This window comes from Tamandua tetradactyla, chromosome 13 (genome assembly GCF_023851605.1).
Source record: "Tamandua tetradactyla isolate mTamTet1 chromosome 13, mTamTet1.pri, whole genome shotgun sequence".
NCBI classification, from domain to species: domain Eukaryota; kingdom Metazoa; phylum Chordata; class Mammalia; order Pilosa; family Myrmecophagidae; genus Tamandua; species Tamandua tetradactyla.
In genome coordinates, this window is record NC_135339.1 from 65134896 (window position 1) to 65153336 (window position 18441).

The 18441-nt window shown below is 36.6% G+C and overlaps 1 protein-coding gene across 5 annotated transcripts in view; it reads right to left on the minus strand.

The window, feature by feature from the left end:
- Positions 1–18241, minus strand: part of NT5C2 (5'-nucleotidase, cytosolic II) — a 129154-nt gene extending 110913 nt beyond the window's left edge. The window contains exons 1-2 of one of the 5 annotated variants that reach the window (XM_077125896.1): positions 18110–18147; positions 14649–14745 (exon numbers count right to left, since the gene is read on the minus strand). The gene's annotated coding sequence lies outside the window, so the exon portion shown is untranslated. Of the gene's footprint in view, positions 1–5526; positions 6083–14648; positions 14746–18015 lie in introns of those variants that run through there. The other 4 variants (XM_077125894.1, XM_077125898.1, XM_077125895.1 and 1 more) reach the window with 4 other exon arrangements.
- Positions 18242–18441: the final 200 nt, after the last annotated feature.

Genomic DNA, 18441 nt, shown 5'->3' on the forward strand with positions numbered 1-18441 from the left:
GAACACTGTACTGGAGATTATAGTATAGCCAGTGCAATTGGGCAAGAAAAAGAAATAAAAGGTACATAGATTGGAAAAAAAGACTTAAAATTGTCTTTATTTATACGTGACTTGATCATCAAAATAAAAATCAAGGGTCTACAAAAGAGCTGCTAGAACTATAAATAAGTTTAGCAAAATTGCAGGACACAGAATCTATATTAAAAAATTGTACTGTATATATATGATAGAGTCTTGTGCTGCTACAAAAAGGAATGAAGTTGTGAGGAATGAAACGATGTGAATGAACCTGTAGGATGTTTGGCAAGGCAAAACAGGCCAGAAACAAAAGAACAATTATTATATGGTCTCCTTTAGAAAATGCTTATAAGAAAACAGGGGCCTAGATTGTACACTGTTATAGAAGACACATTATTTCTGGGTTTTCAGAGGATGTTTTATATGTCTATACCCTGGTATTTAGAGATAAGAATGAAGCCATCAGGTCCCGATTAAGGTAATTCAGAACACCAGGGTAAGGAAGACATTATTTATATTTTAGAACTGCACCTACTCTTTGAGACCAAAGGAAGAAAGGTTTATTTTGTCCGGAACCTAAATTTTCTGTAGCACATAATCTAACTCAACCTGTCTGGACAGTTCACTCGAACAACTGAAACACAGGGAGCCCAGAATAAGAATGAGGGCCTTTAATCCTGTATAGCTTAATGTAATGCCTGGATACATCCTAGAATATATTAAGCAGATAATCAAAAGTACTTACTGGCAAAGTCCCTTGAGGGATGAGAGAAAATATATGGAACTATTAAACTGTAGCATCAGGGAATCCCCTGATACTGTGTCAAACATTAGGGACACCCAAATCAATAAGCCAAGCCCTTGATCTTGAGGCTTACTCTTGTGAAGCTTATGTAGTAGTGGAGAATCTTAACCTACCTATAGGTATGCCTAAGAACCACTTCTAGAGGACTTTTTTGTTGCTCAGATGTGGTCTCACTCTCTCTAAGCCCAACTCTGAAGTGAGATCATTGCCCTCCCCTTTAGGTGGGATATGACACCCAGGGGTGAAAGTCTCCCTGGCAGCGTGGGAGAAGACACCCAGGAATGAGTCCAGCCCTGGCACCATGGGATCAACAATTCCATCCTGAACAAAAGGGGGAAAAGGACTGTAAGTAATAAAGTATCAGTGGCTGAGAGAGTTCAAACAGAGTCAAGAAGCTACTTTGGAGGTCACCCTTACGCAAGTTTCGGTCAGACATTGCTACCTATCATAGCTTGCCAAACCCCAAACAAAACCAGTCCAGCCAATCCTAAAGAACACTCAGGGCAATATATAAGATTCTACAAAGGTTCCATGCACTAGGGTCACTTTCCAGAAATCTACAACCTCCAGATGGGTCCCTGGACCAGATAACTCTGAAACCTACAGGGCCCAGCCTCTCCAGAATATCAACTAGTTCCATCTCCCTACCCTGTATTATTGATAGCCCCTTCCAATATGAAAAAGTTAGAATGGCCATAGCCCAAATACCTTTAAAGAGTGGGGTAGAAAGATCAAAGGTGATGGTGGAGTTATACAGAGAATGTATAGGGTTTAACAAATGAATACAATTGCTGAATCATTAAATTGATATTTCTTTTAGTCTCCAGTATCTTAGAGCAGCTATAAGCAAAATTCTAAAATTGTGGAATTGTAATCCATAACAAACCCTGAAATCTGTTCTACAACTAATTATGGTGCTGTGCTTTGAAATATATTGCTTTTTTTCCATGTTATTCTTCACAAAAAAGAAAAAAAATGTCAACTGTGATGATAAAAAAATATTTATTCCTTCTAGCCTCCTATATTCTGGAGCAGCTAGAAGGAAAAGTCTGAGATGATGGTATGGTAGCCCATGACAAACTGTCCTGTAACTACTTGTTGAGTCTGTCCTGCAACTACTTGTTGAAGAGTGCTTTGAAAACTTTGAACAAACTTTGCTTTGTTTTGTATATATGTTATATTATACAATAAAAAGTTAAAAAATTGTATGTGACTGTGTGATTGTGAAAAACTTGTGCCTAATGCTCCCTTTATCTAGGGTATGGACAGATGAGTAAAAAATATGGATTAAAAATAATAAATAATAATGGGAACAAAGGTTAAAATAAATAGAGTAGACTGAAACATTAGTGGTCAGTGAGAGGGAGGGGTAAGGAGTATGGTATGTATGAGTTTTTTCTTTTTTTATTTCTTTTTCTGGAGTGATGCATATGTTCTAAAATAAATTATCATGGTGATGAATATATAACTATGTGATGATATTGTGAGCCATTGACGGTACACCATGTATGAAATGTTTTATGTTAAGAATGGTTGTGTTTGATCAATAAAAATATTTAAAAATAAATTAAGTGTAGGGGGTGTAAGGGCAGTTCAGTGGTAGAATTCTCACTTGCCATGCAGGAGATCTGGGTTCAAGTTTCCACCCATGTACTTCCCAAACAAACAAACAAGTAAACAAACAAACAAAAACTCAGAAGATGAAAAGTTCCCTTGGGGGAATGGGGAGAAAGGGGGGAAATTCAACTCCCCCAAGTGGAGAATTCTTGATATTCTCACAAGCAGTGGGGACAACCAGAGCAATAAGCTAAGCTCTCAACCTTGGGGTTTGTTCATATGAAACGTAACCCCACAAAGGACAGGTCAAGCCTACTTAAAATTCGGCCTAAGAGTCACCCTCAGAGAACCTCTTTTGTGGCCCAGATGTGGCCTCTCTCTCTCAGCCAAAAATGACAAGCAAACTCACCACGCTCCCCCTGTCTACGTGAGACATGACTCCCAGCAGTGTGGACCTTCCTGGCAACGTGGGACAGAAATCCTAGACTCTATTCAACTCAGTATCAAGGGATTGAGAAAACCTTCTCGATCAAAAGGGGAAAGAGGGAAATAAGACAAAATAAAGTGTCAATGGCTGAGAGATTCCAAACAGAGTTGAGAGGTCATCCTGGAGGTTATTCTTACGCATTAAACAGATTTCACCTTGTTAGTCAAGACGTAATGGAGAGGATGGAGGGAACTGCCTGAAAATGTAGAGCTGTGTTCCAGTAGCCATGTTTCTTGAAGATGGTTGTATAATGATCTATCTTTCACAATGTGACTGTGTGATTGTGAAAACCTTGTGTCTGATGCTCCTTTTATCTACCTTCTCAACAGATGAGTAGAACATATGGAATAAAAATATATAATAGAGGGAACAAATGTTAAAATAAATTTAGTTTGAAATGCTAGTGATCAATGAAAGGGAGGGGTAAGGGGTATGGTATGTATGAATTTTCTTCTGTTGTCTTTTTACTTCTTTTTCTGAATTGATGCAAATGTTCTAAGAAATGATCGTGATGATGAATACGCAACTATATGATGATATTGGAATTACTTATATATGTAGAAGAGAATGATCATATATTAAGAGTGTTTGTGTTTGTTGTTATATTTTTTTAATATAAAAATTAAAATTAAAAAAAAAAACTCAGCAAACGGTGCTGCAATAAGGGGATACTTACATGGAAAAAAAAATAAAATGTGACCCCCGCCATAGAGCACACAAAAAAAAAATTAATTGTATACAGTACTAGCAACAAATTATTAAAAAATTAAAATGCCACTTGAATAGCATCAAAAAACATAAACATTTAGCAATAAGTATGACAAAAGATTACAGAACCACAATTGAAAATTACAAAGCACTGTGGAGAGAAATTAAGGTAGATTTAAATAAACAGAAAAATATACTGTGATCATGGATTAGAAGATTAATATTGTCAAGATATCAATTTTCCTCAAATTCATCACAATCACAATCAAAATCCCAGCAGAAGTGTTTTTGTAGAAACTGACAAAATGATTCTAATATTCATATGGAAATTACAAGACCCAGAATAGTTAAAACAACTTTGAAAAAGAAAAAATTTGGAAGATTTAGCCCAATTTCAAAATTCACTACAAAATTAAATAATAAAAACATTACAGCACTGGTGTAAAAGACATTTTAATCTAAATGGAACAAAACAGAGAATCCAGAGATAGGCATAAACATATATGGCCAATTGACAAGGTTCAAAGGCAACTGAGTGGAGTTTCTTTTCAACAAAATGGTGATTTTAATGTCCATACATTAAAAAATGAACTTAATCCACACCTCTTATCCATATACAAGAAATTAATTCAAATAGAGCATAGATCTAAATATAAAATCTAAAATTATAAAACCTCTAGAAAAATACATGAAAAAAATCTTTGAGTTAGTCAAATATTTCTTATAAACAACACTAAAAGCATGAGCCATTAAAGAGGAAATTTTATACATTAAGTTTCATCAAAATTTAAAACTTTGCTCTTCAAAGACACTAGAATGCTGGAAGTTGGAAGCTATGGTACAAGCTGATGAGAAATTGAATAGAAATGGTGAAAGCCTACTCCTCTTTGCACTAAGACAGGTAGGATGAGGCAGGGCAGCAGCTAGGAGCACAGGGTAAAAGGATAGGGTTTTTTTTTTTTAATGGGAGACACTTATACAGTTCATATTCTGAGGCAACAGTATAAAGGAACAGAGGAAAGGAGATAATAAATTGAGCTGGGTTCTGGAGGAATGCAGACTACAGCCTTATCTTGGAGAGGGATGTTAGTTTTGAATAGCAGGAGAATCTAATGATCCCAAGGGACACTACCATGACAGACTTTTGAGCTCTATCCACAAAACTTCAACAAGTCAGTCTATCAAATGCTTTACTATATTTACTACTAGCAACAATAAAATTAAAGATGCTTCTTTATCATCTGGACAAAAAAAAAGTTCCAACAAGTAGATAAACATTTCATTTGTCAGCTGTTTACACAGTTTTTTTCAGTAAGGTACAGCAAAAATTAATATTATAAAGAGCTCAAAATTCTATTTGTTTCATACAGTGATAGTAATGAAACCAATTCTTTGTTTCAATACAAAATATCCAGCCTGCAAAGTTGTACCTGAAGAGTAACATCTGAAATGAACTCTAAAGCATTTAACATATTAGTTTTACACTTTAAAAATATCTCATAGTCAAAACCTAAACAGACTAGGAGTCAATGAGAGGGAGGGGTGAGGGGTAAGGGGTATGGTATGTATGAGCTTTTTCATTTTTCTTTTTAATTTCTTTTACTGGAGAGATGCAAATGTTCAAAAAAATTATCATAGTGATGAATACACAACTATGTGATGATATTGTGAGCCATGGATTGTACACCATGTGTTCTAGTTTGCTAGGTGCTGGAATACAAAAGAAAAAGAACGGCTTTTAAAAAGGGGAATTTAGCGCCACGGTGGCTCAGCAGGCATTCTTGCCTGCCATGCCAGAGGTTCGATTCCCGGTGCCTGTCCATGTAAAAAATAAATAAATAAAAAAGGGGAATTTAATACATTTGCTAGCTTACAGTTTTAAGGCCGAGAAAATGTCCCAATTAGAGCAATCTATAGAAATGTCCAATCTAAGGTATCCATGGAAAAATACCTTGGTTCAAGAAGGCCAATGAAGTTCAGGGTCTCTCTCTCAAGTGAGAAGGCACATGGTGAACAGGGTCAGGGTTTTTCTCTCTCCTCTGGAAAGGCATGTGGTGAACATGGTGTTGTCTGCTAGCTTTCTCTCCTGGCTTCCTTTCATGAAGCTCCCTGGGAGGCATTTTCCTTCTTCATCTCCAAAGCGCTGACTGATGGACTCTCTGCTTCTCGTGGCTATGTCATTCTTCTCTGCTCTCTCTGAATCTCTCATTCTCCAAAATGTTTCCTCTTTTATAGGATTTCAGAAACTAATCAAGACCCACCCAAATGGGTGGAGACATGTCGTTACCTAATCCAGTTGAACAACCACTCTTGATTAAATCATATCTCCAGGGAGATGATCTGATTAGAGTTTCAAACATACAGTATTGAATAGGGATTAGAAGAAATGGCTGCTTTTACAAAATGGGATTAGGATTAAAAAATAGCTTTTCTAGGGTACATACATCATTTCAAACCAGCACATCACGTATAGAATGTTGTATGTCAAGAATGTTTGTATGTTTGTTAAGGTTTATAATAAAAATACATTAAAAAAAAAAAAAACCCTACACAGTTCTCTTCACCACTACCATCACCCTCCCCCCCAAAAAAGGAAACCAGCTGCCCCAACTCCAGGCAACTGCTGAAAACAGGAAGCAAAGAGTAATAACTGAAACTGTAAGGTAAGCAGTTAACAATCTGCAGTGAATATTTTTTTCCCCTAAGAAGTGCAGCAATAAAATGTTGACGGTCCCATGCAGTAAGACCACTATTTGTAAACCACCATCAAATGAAAGATTTGCGCCTCCCATACTTACTTATAACACAATGTTAAGAAAGCTCCAAAAGTTATGATCTACTACAATATCCTTCATGCCCAAACTGATGACAGTAGTAAATAAATAGTACTCAGGATTTATTTTCATGACAATCTACATTAAAACAAAAATGTTACAAGGTTTATACCTTGGCAAAAGCTCTTTTACAACATCATTTTAAATGCCTTCTTCAGATCAAAGAAGACTTCAACACAATTGTACAGGTCTATCAAAACAAACTGTTCAACACAAACGACAATTTGAGTCAAATATTCACTTTTCAGTAGATTAAAGTATGCCAATATAGATAATAGGGTAATAAAACCAGTAAGTAAATATGAACATATCAACTACTTCATTGATTTATTCTTCTGTATCTGAAATATAACATTTGGAATTTGTAAATTTTATAATCAACCATTCTCATTCTGAGAACACTGCTCTGAAACGTAAAAGGATAATTTTGAATTTTCTTCAAATTTTCTCACAAGCTTGAAATTTTAGTCTTCATATATACAGCCATAATTGTATATTACACATATTAAAGGTGTTTATTAAATAGGAAAATAAAAGTAAACACACTAAGAGAGCAAAATCCTCCATCTGTATTGCCTGGTATTGTACTGAATAGTCACATTTTATGTACAAAATGTTTTATATATAATATTTTATATACAGCCCCTAATAACGCTTATCCTTCACAAATAAGCAAGCAAAACCAAGAAAGTATAGCGGTTTGCCAGTTAGTTTCATCACTGCGTTGAGGTCAAGGGTTCTCTCTGAATTATATGCTCTATAACACAATCACAAACCAACTTACTTACCTAAGAATACATTTCTTTTAAAACAAGAGAAGTCAGGTAGAAGTTTAGGTTAGTTTGTCTAATACTGCTGAAAAACCCACTGCTGGTTATGTGTAGTGTCACTGACAACTCAAAGACTAGCACTTTGAGACAAACTACAGCTTATTGTAAACTCTGCTCCTAAACAGAAAGAAACAATGATATGAAATATTTTAAGATGAAGGAATGTTCATTTCTCCAGAAAAGGAAGACTCTTTAAAACTGTGTAAAATTGTGTTGAATGTTTCTTTACCTCTCATCTTTTAAATAGTTTAAAATAAGAAAAAGTTTATCATTTTGTTATTAATATTCATTTTTATTCATGTATTCATTCTTCATTCAGAGTTCTTTATATCATTTGCCAAGTTGTACTATGCATTTCTGTCAAAACCAGCTCTCACAGTATGCACACCAGAGTGATGCAGATGGCAAACAAATAGCAACTGACAAAACCGCACTTAACCACACGTCACTCACTATCCACTTACTCTGCTTTATTTTTCTTTCTTGCTCTTAACTTTTGCAGACACATTTGATAGTTTGGTACCATCAGTCCTATCTGAAATGTAAGCTCCACGAAGGTGGGAATTTTGTTTTGTTTGCTGCTATATCCCCAGTACCTTGAAAAGTAGACTTGATACACACTCAGTACTTGCGGTTTGGCCCAACCGCTAAGCTATCGGGGACCCTCTACTCCTCAGCTTCTCACTGCTTGCTAGACGACACTGCCGCACACAGAAAAGGGGCTCGAGCCGGGGGTCTGGGTCCAAGGGGCGCGCGCAGGAGACCTCGCTGCGGGTCTAAAGGACTGGAGGCCGAGTCAATTAAGGCATGAAGCGAGGTAGCTTTATTCTTGGTAGACGCTTATGCCAGGGCCGCCAGAAGCTAAAGACCACGAGGCTTGACGAGCCCTGGATTATATACAGTTTGAGGAGAGGCGGAGTTAGGGCGTGGCCTCCAGGGGAGGGTAGCCAATCACACAGGGAGGACGGATGAGTGACTGTGACCATAGAGATGCTGTTCCTGAGTGTACCCATAGCAGAGGATGTTGGGTAGGTGGAGGACTAAGGAGAAGGCCAATAGGGTTAGAGACACAAGGCTGCATCATCACTAGTCACTGGTGAGGCTTGTAATTCAGAGGCTTAGAAGAACCGGACAGTGCCAAAATGGCGAGGGAGGGAGAGAAAGAGACTAAGCCACCAGGCCAAGAATAAAATTATGCCACAAGTACTCAAATATTTTTTTAATGAATGAACTAAACCTCTATCCTTGGAGGTTTGTTCTTCACAAGTTAATTTTTGTGCAAGCCTGAAATTACCAGCATATTGCACAAGTTCCTTTTAATACTCTAACAGAATTTTTGTTGAAATCTTACCTCTACTCCAGAAACACATTAGATTCTTGACTTGATTAATACAATATTTTGCTAACACTTCAACATCAACACTCAGAACAAAAGGTTCCCTGTTCTCTACTGGAAAATAACAGAGCTAAGAGCTGATTTTGTCAAATAAGAAATGCAGTATCTGTTGCCTTGACAATTTGTTTTTCTTTTTCAAGCATCAACATGCTCCTGTCTCGTCTGAAATCACAACTGGAAATGTAAATTTATTTCATCTGCTTCTAAAGTTATCAAAATATACAAAGAAGACATGAATTTAACATTCTCTTGAACATCACTCTGCTGCTACTGCTCCTGGAATTCCATTTCCTCTGCCAGGTAACACAAAAAGCTTATATATCTGTTTTTACATCAGCATACTAAGGCTGCCTCTAACTAAGTATTTTGAATAACCACACCTTCAATCTTAATATGGTATTAACAAAAGAAACAAGAAAGCATATAAAGAAAACATTTTAAATGATTGGGCTTGAGGATATTATGCTATCTATTTCTTCAAAACATTGCTATAAGTGACTAAAGACCTTCAAAAGCATAAAGGTACAAACAAAGCTGAACAGTTTTTACATTTGGCCAATATATAATATTTTGCACCTTTAGTAATGATTCCTGTACATTTCCTTTTTAAAAAAAGCAGATTAAAAATTCTGTCTTATTACTAAAAGAACTTACTTTCTTACCAATGAAAGCTTCTGCTCACCATTCAACTTTGCTCTGGCTATTATATTTACTCTTACAGAATAAAAAAAAAAGAAAGAAAGAAAATCAGAAAGCCAGAAATACCATAGTATTTCCACATTTTTAAATATAAATTCACATTTAAGATTTAGTCCACTTGTTTGGTAAGAAAAAAAAAACAGATTTACATGAGTTCAACATCTTAATAAATGCTAACACAGCTATAGATAGCATTTCAGTGTTCACTATTTTTCATTTATTCTAAGCACTATACTTATTTTTAACTAATTGATTTTTCATACTAATCCTATGAGTTAGGTACTATTACCCATATTATACAACAAGAGAAACAGAACAGAGAAGTTAAATAATTTGACCAATGTCATAGAATTATCGTTAGAATGCAGATTAGGGAGCCATACTGCCTGGGTTCAAAACCTAGCTCTAACACCAACTAGCTAACTGAGCAAGTTTTGTGATCAGTTTCTTCCAACCTAAAATGGGCAGAGTTCTAACAAATATTCAATGTGTTAGCTAAGTATAAAGAGCTAAAAGCAGTGGCTAGCATAGAAAACACTTAATAAATTGCTATTCATAATCCTAAAGCCCACTATGTTTCATATTTGAAGCTTTTGCACAATGTTGAACTTTATGTTTGGAGGAACATTATATTAGGTTTCTACTTTCTTCAGAATCAAAATTTCAGAGTGGAAATGCAATTCAAAACCAAGAGTTTGATTCCCAGCCCATGCACTTCCCAAAAACAAACAAACAAGCAAACAAAGAAAAAACAAACAAAAATTCAACAAAATGATGCATTTTGTTGGAAAAAAATGGAAAAAGAATGAAATGTGACCCCCAGCATATAGCATACAAAAAAAAACCGATAATGAGATAGCACTTCACACGAGGATGACAACTGTTAAGAAAAAAAAAAAAAAAAAGGAAAACAAGTGTTGATAAGGATGTGGGAAAATCAGAACGCTTGTGTATTGCTGGTAGCAACATAAAATGGTACAGCCTCTGTGGAAACCAGTTTGGTACTTCCTTAAAAAGTTAAAAACAAGTTATCATATAACCCATCAATTCCACTACTAGTATACATCCAAGAGAAATGAAAATGTATGTCCACATAAAACATGTTCACCAATGTTCAAAGCAGCATTATTCATAACAGCAAAGTAGAAACAACCCAAACGTCCATCAGTGGATAAATTGATAAACAAAATGAGTTATAATCATACAATGTGTGCCCGTTTGAAACTGCTGTATACCCCAGAAAAGCCATGTCCTTTTAATATTATTGAGTGGGATCTTTACAATTAAGTTGTTTCCATGGAGATGTGACCCACCCAACTGTGGGTGGGACATTCTGATTAGGTGGTTTCCATGGAGGTTTGTCTCCACCCATTCAAGGTGGGGTTGTTTACTAGAGTCCTTTAAGAGAGAACTATTTTGAAAAAACACTTAAGAGCCCACACAGCCAGAGACTTTCAGAGATGAAGAAAGAAAATGCCCCCGGGGAAGCTGTTTGAACAAAGAAGCCAAAGACCCTAGCAGATGCCAGCCACCGGCCTTCCCAGTGACAGAGGTGTTCCAGACCCATCAGTCTTTCCGGAATCAAGTTATCTGTTCCTAGATGCCTTAGTTTGGAAATTTTATAGCCTTAGAACTGTAAATTTGCAACTTAATAAATCTTTTTAAAAGCCATTCCATTTCTGGTATATTGCATTCCAGCAGCACTGATAAACTAAAAACACAGTGGAATATTATTTGGCAGTAAAAAGGAATGAAGTAGTGATACATTCTGTAACATGGATGAACTTGAAATCATTATGCTAAGTAAAAGAAGTCAGACACAGAAGGCCACATATTTTCTGATTCCATTTATGCATTGTCCAGAATAAGCACATACATAGGATGTTAAGTAGATCAGACTTACCAGGGGTTGAGGGGTGGGGCAAATGGCAGGTTATTACTTAACTACAAACAGAGTGATGAAAAATTTTGGAATAGATAGTGGTGATAGTTGCACTACATTGTAAATGTAATTATGCCACTGAACTGTACACTTAAAAATGGGTAAAATGACAAATTTTATGTTATATGTAATTCGCCACAATAAAAAACAAAAACAAAAAATTCAGAGTACCCATTATGTGCAAGGAGCTTAACAATGCTTTCACATATTTTGTCATGGCATTCTAAGTATCCTAAGTCTAACATATACTATTTACAAATTTGTTTCTTTTTTTTCCTGAAAGCTCTTAGTTTCACATAGGATTATGTCATCAAAGAGTGTGTATCTCTGTCAAATCAATCTCCAAATGTACTCAGACCTACTTCAAAAGTAAACCAATAATTCAAGACTAAAAATATGTCCTTTATTGACTTCAGATTTGTATAAGATTCCAAAATTCACTCTCCAAGTTAGCTTGATCTTATCTGTAGCACGATACTAGTTGATGTTAGGCCGGGGGAATGGTGAAGGGCACTTCAACTGGAGCTGCAGAGGCTGTGTTGCCCCGCCCAACATGGCTTCTGGAACCGCCCCTTCCGACCACCTGACTTCCAGAGAACCGCCCCTTACAGATATCATCTGACCCCCTTGCTTAAAAACCGCCCCCGCCATCACCCAGGCGCTGACTCACCTCCCTCCATCTTGGGTTAGGTGAGCTCAGCCGCGGAGCTCAGAAATGAACCCGCCCACTTTAAATTTCCCGGTCTACCGTCCTTCTTTCTCACCCTATCGCCTCTTAAAGCTTTCAGTTGAATTCTTATAAATATAACTTAAAATTCTTCTTACAATTTTGATACAGAACATTTGAGCTGTTTCAATCTATATACTGTTCTAGTGGCTTACCTGGCAGCTCTAAAGCAAACTACATATGCACAAATGCCTAACTTGTTCTAACATGTATAGTTTAAAAAATACATATTTTGCCAAATGTTTTTCAAGAATAACTAGTCAAATACATGTAATACTCATCTTTATAGATTAAGTATTTGGGCTAACATCAAAAATTCAAAATTTTCATTTTCTAAAATGGTTTTGCCCAAATTTAGAACATAGCCAAAGCTGGTCTCATGAACTCACACAGAGTAGTTTTAATGATAAGCATGATGGCAAAAAAAGAATGTGTAACACAAATGCTAATTGAACACCGTATTAGAGATAGTCTAAGCAGAAAAAATAAACATCTTCTATGAAACTAAATATGAAAAAACAAAATCATACAATTTTTAGAAGAAAACAGACGAAAAACCTTACAATATCAAGATAGGGAAGGCTTTCTTGGACAAAAGATTAAAAGCTCAAACCATAAAGGAAAAGATGGACAAATTTGACTTATTAAAAGTGAAAGCTTATTCCTGCCAAAATATTTAACCTGAATCTAAACATAAGGAACAACCAACTCAAATTGAGGAACATTCAACAAAACAACAGGCCTGAACCCTTGACATATATCAATATTATGAAAACAAACAAAAAGCTGGGGGAGCTGTTGTATATTAAAGACAACTAAGACATGAAAACTAAATGCAAGTCATGATCCTTGACTAGATGGGGTCAGGAAATAGCCATGAAGAGCATTATTGGAAAAATATTACTGCGAATATTTTAGCATGAACAGAATATTAGATAATTTTGCATTCATCTTTAGTGTGATAACTGTAGTTTTGTAGAACATCCTGTTCTTACAATATTCAAACAAAAGTTTGGAGGGATGAAGTGTAGTGATGTGTGTAACTTACTTTCAAATGATTCAGGAAAAAAATATATAAAAGATAAAGCAAATGCAGCAAATGTGAACAACTGATGAAATCAGGTAAAAGGTGTAAGGGTATTCGTTAAAAGTTTTTTACACTTTTCTGCAGGACTAAAACTATTCACAATAAAATGTTGCAATTAAAAACGTAAAACTACTCCCAGGGGTGTGGACCTTCCTGGCAACTTGGGACAGAAATCCTAGAATGAGCTGGGACTCAGCATCAAGGGACTGAGAAAACTTTCTAGACCAAACGGGGGAAAAGCTAAATGAAACAAAATAAAGTGTCAATGGCTGAGAGATTCCAAACAGTCAAAGGTTATCCTGGAGGTTATTCTTATGCATTATATAGATATTACCTTTTTAGTTAAGGTATTATGGAGAGGCTGGAGGGAACTGTCTGAAAATGTAGAGCTGTGTTCCAGTAGCCATGTTTCTTGAAGATGATTGTATAATGATACAGCTTTCACAATGTGACTGTGTGATAGTGAAAACCTTGTGTCTGATGCTCCTTTCATCTACCTTATCAACAGATGAGTAAAACATTTGGATTTAAAATAAATAATAGGGGGAACAAATGTTAAAATAAATTTAGTAGACTGAAATGCTAGTGATCAATGAAAGGGAGGGGTAAGGGATATGGTATGTATGAATTTTTTTCTGTTTTCTTTTTATTTCTTTTTCTGAATTGATGGAAATGTCCTAAGAAATGATCATGATGGTAAATATACAACTATGTGATGATATTGTGAGTTACTCATTATATATCAAGAATGGAATGATCATATGGTAAGAATGGTTGTGTTTGTATGTAGTTAAGTTTAATAAATAAAAAAAAGTAAAAAAAAAAAAAGTAAAACTTTTGCACGACAAAAAGAGAAATCAGACACTGAAACCATACACTTTAGAGAAGGTATCTGCTACACCATAACTAAGAAAGGATTACTATAAAATATAGAGAGCTACTAACCAATGATAGAAAAAGCAAACAATAGAAAAATAAACAAAGGTCATAAATAGGGAATCTACAAAAGAGGAAACCTAAATGTACAATAAAAAGACATAAAGAAGACTCACTCATAATCAAAGAAAAGCAAATTAAAATAACCCATCAGACTGGCAAAAGTTTAGAAGTTTGACAATACTAAATGTCTGTAAAGTTAAAGCAAAATGGGAGCTCCTGCAATATACTGATAGGTATGTAAATTAGTACTCTGGAGAATAATCTGATGTTATTTAAAAAGTCAAAAATATTCATACCCTGCATCTTAAGAATTCCTTATGCTTAAAGAAACTCTCACATGTAAACTAGATGACATATCCAAGAATTTTCATTACAGGTACATAATAGCAAAAAGTCAGAAACTTGTAAATATCCATAAGCAAACTATGTTTTATTTATATAATGGAATGCCACAGAACAATTACAATGAATGAACTAGAGATACCATCTATTGACAAGGATATATATTAAAAGCAATATTTTTATCATATGAACAATATGCTAAATAAGAGTACATATACTTTTATGGAATATATATATATTAGTAAAAGTATAAAAATGTAATGGGAATGATAATTACTGAATTCATGATAGTGTTTAATCCAAGGGCAGGCAGAGAAAGGAACAGGATCAGCAAGGAGTCATATAGGCCTGAAGTGTATCTGTAATTCTTATCCCTTTAAAAAAATATATCAAGGAGAGGGAGAGAAATCACACCATTAGTAAGTGCCTCCCCCCAAAAAAGTGAATATGATGGTATTAACTGTTAATATTTGATAAAGAAACTGGGTAATTATGTGATCATTATATTATTTTCTGTATATTTTGAAATACTTTTTAAAATATGTATTCAACCGGACATTTGAAGTGGAAACATGCTAATTAATACTCAAAAAGTAGCATAGCAGGCTTTTTCAACTCACACTCTTGATAATGCTTCCCAACCAAGATAAGAGCTACAAAAAAGCTAGGAATAAATAGTTCATCACTCTCCAGGTCTATTTAATTCTTCTGATTCTGTATTCAGCCTAAAAGTGGGGGGTGGGGGTGGCAAGGGGGAGTTTTTCTATTTTTATTGGTTTGCTGCTAAAGCTATTTTCCACCAAAAATAAAATAGTCACTGTAAACTTTGATAACCAGTAACTGTAGAATATAATCAGATTTCAACCAGTAAAAAATCTTACAAGACTTACTGTGTCAAAAGACAAAGACCTTATCACTCTATAACAATTTACCATCAACATCCTTACAACAAATAAATTTTCAGGTTGGAACTTAAAAATAAAAGAAAAATTTTAAACCCCTACTACTTATAAAAAAGTGTTCTCTTATTTCACTAATTATGCTCTGCAAGGAAAACATGTAGCCTATCTTGTAAACGGTCTATTACAATTTCTCTCTCCAGTTTTATCTCATACTACTCATTCACAAGCTCTTTTAGTGAGATCAATCTATTAATAATACCCCCAATATATTCACTTTAGTATAATCTCTTAGCTCTCAAGTATCATCTTCGCTATGAGATTTTTTTCTGATCCTACCAACCTGCAGTAATCTCTCACCACTCTAAACCAAAAAAAAATAATAATTAACATTTAAAGATAACTTAGTATGTGCTAGAAACTGCGTTAGCTGATTCAATGGAATTATCCCATTTAATACAAACCAGTAAAATTTGTTCCATTTTTCCCTTTTTCAAAGTGAGAGAAACTATGAAAGGTTCTCTAGAGTTAATTACATTCTCTAAATTTGCATGGATGGTAAGGGGTAAGCCAGGTCTCAAATCTATGCTCCAAAACCCAAGCCCTTAACATATGTCACTGCCTTGTGGCTAAAAGTTCTGACTCTCTTTACTCTTCACACAAGTTTAACATATGCCTTTTGATAGTTAACATTTTGTATTAGTAGATGTCGTCTACACAGCTCAAAATAATGCATTCAACAAAATTTACTAAAAGCCTATGTGCCAGGCATTGTTGACTACTGGCATATTACAGAGCCTCAAAACATGTCACAAAGGCTCAAAAAAGTAAAAAGCAGATGAATTCTCTAGATATATAAACTTCCTATGGTAAGTACAAAATTCAAAATAATATATACACAGTACCTATAAGTAGATTTATAATGTTTATATAAAAATTGGAAAAGAGTTCAGTCATAAATAACAATAAATTTGGGTTCTGTTTTTACTATTTCATTGAATTGGGCTTTTTGGTAAGAAAGCAAATCAACAAGAAAGAAACTCTTAAAAAAAAAAACATGTTTAATGTGCTTCTTTTTTTACCTATAAAACTGTGGAGATTGCCTGAAGACAGATAAATGAACATTCCTCTTCTAACATTCCATTGTAATTTGCCTTTCCTTAGGAAGATACACTTGGATGTCCCTAGTAAGGCTTGCAGATATCTAAAGTAAATATCTATATAAATGTCCCTACAAGTCTAAACTTCTGGAAATCTGTGGCTGATTGTAAATTTTCATAAAATGGATTCGTCAAATTTTAGGGCTGAATAGAACCCTGCAGATCATCTCCTTCAGCACCCTCATTTTTCAGATTGGTTGGTTATTAAATTCTAAAATCTAAATTCTGGGTTAATGAGAGCAATGCAGCAGACTATACTGCTGAAATATAGTTGCTTATACTGCAATGGAATTGCATTTCAAAAAGTCTGTGTGTACATCAGCCTAGCATGTGGAGTTCTGATTTTAATTATTGAATAGCCTGTCTTCAACTTAACTTCCCCAGGCCTGTGTGTTTTCACCTGGATAAATTCTAACCATTGTTGAAAAGTGTATGATAAATATTTAAAAGACCTAAAACCTTCCCCATATTCATTAGCATTTCTAAGTGTTCATGGTAAATGGCACTGTTCCAATGTTTTACCTTTCACATTACAGACAGCTATTTGCATCTCTAACATGCCTTAGAAGGCAAAATAAATAGTCCATAGACATTATGAGGCAAGAACAGTTCAATCATGAAGAATCTGTCTGCATACAAAACCCTATAATGATGACTAGTCATTTCAGAGCAATACCCTTTAGAGTTCAACCACGAAACATAAACGCCTTAAAATTAAAAGCATGAGAAAACAATAAACCGGTCACAGAATTACCAACTACTTTAAAAAGCTGTGGACTACCAGAGCCAACCCCCTAAAACGTTATTCTTACAACTAATGGTTCAGGCTTCACATCTGCATCTCACTCTCGGCTCTCCCGGGCCTCAGGAGAACCCAGGAAAAGGAAAGGGCTAGGGAGACCGCCACTTCAGAGCTGACTCCCTAATTTGGAAGCCATTTGGAAAAAAACAGACATGCTTTTTTTGTGAAGGCTTGCAATTCCAGGAAGTGTGGACTATCAAGTTGGAAATTTCTTGTGATTTCTTCTAAGACAATGTCAACCCTGCGTCCTACCACAGAGGCCCTGGTGTTATTAAGCACCCTCCTGAGAAATATTCCTCATAATCGATCCAGGAAGCACAGGGGATGCTTAAGGGGGCGACCGGAAAGGATGGCCTCGGGTGCAGACAGGAGGAAGTCCAGACTCGGCCAGAAAAAAATAAGCAAAACTGAGTAAAGGAGTGACTACTTGTGAGCAGGATGGGGGCTGCTAATAGCAAGAGGGAAAAGGGGAGAGGACAGAACTGTAAATAGCGAGGTTTGTTCAAAGTAGGCGAAGGGCTAGTCTCCGAGGGCTAAGGCGAGGTCCCAGTGAGCTAACGGCAGGGTAGACAATGGCGCGAGCGTGACGTGGGCCGGGGGCGTCGCCGCAGCGCTGAGGAAGGGGCTGCTTCGGGGCGACATTGGAGTGGGGTGCTGCAGAGATGAGGGTGCAGAGATGAGGGTACAGAGTCCGCGGCGCGCAGACTGAGGCTCGGCCTGAGAGGGCCTAAGGGACGCGGGGCCCCGGGCCGGGGGTGCGGTGTGTCAGGCGGCGGCCCCTACCTCAGGGTCGCGCGCTCGGCGGCGCACCCATACTCCCTCGTTCGCTCGCCCATCTACTCCTTCCCCTCCCGTCCGTGGGCCCGGCCACACTCACCCGCACAACGCACGGTAGCAATCCCAGCGCGCAACTGCCGCAGCCGACTCGGCGCGCGCTCTCCTAGCCCCCGCCGCCCGGGCTCCGCCCCCAACTCACGCCCGGTTGGGGACCGACGCACTATTCCGACTTCCCACTCTGCCGCAGAACCCGTCCGCGACGACGCTCCCTAGTCTCTCCGCGAGAGGGAAGGAGGGATCTCGGCTGGTACGTCGACCCTTCGCGCGAGGTTTGGGATCCTCAAACAGGACACTAGATGTTGCCGAGCTATGGGGTGACGAGGCTGACAGCCCTTGCGTGTACTTAAGGTCTCCAAACCGCGGCCTTCTGCC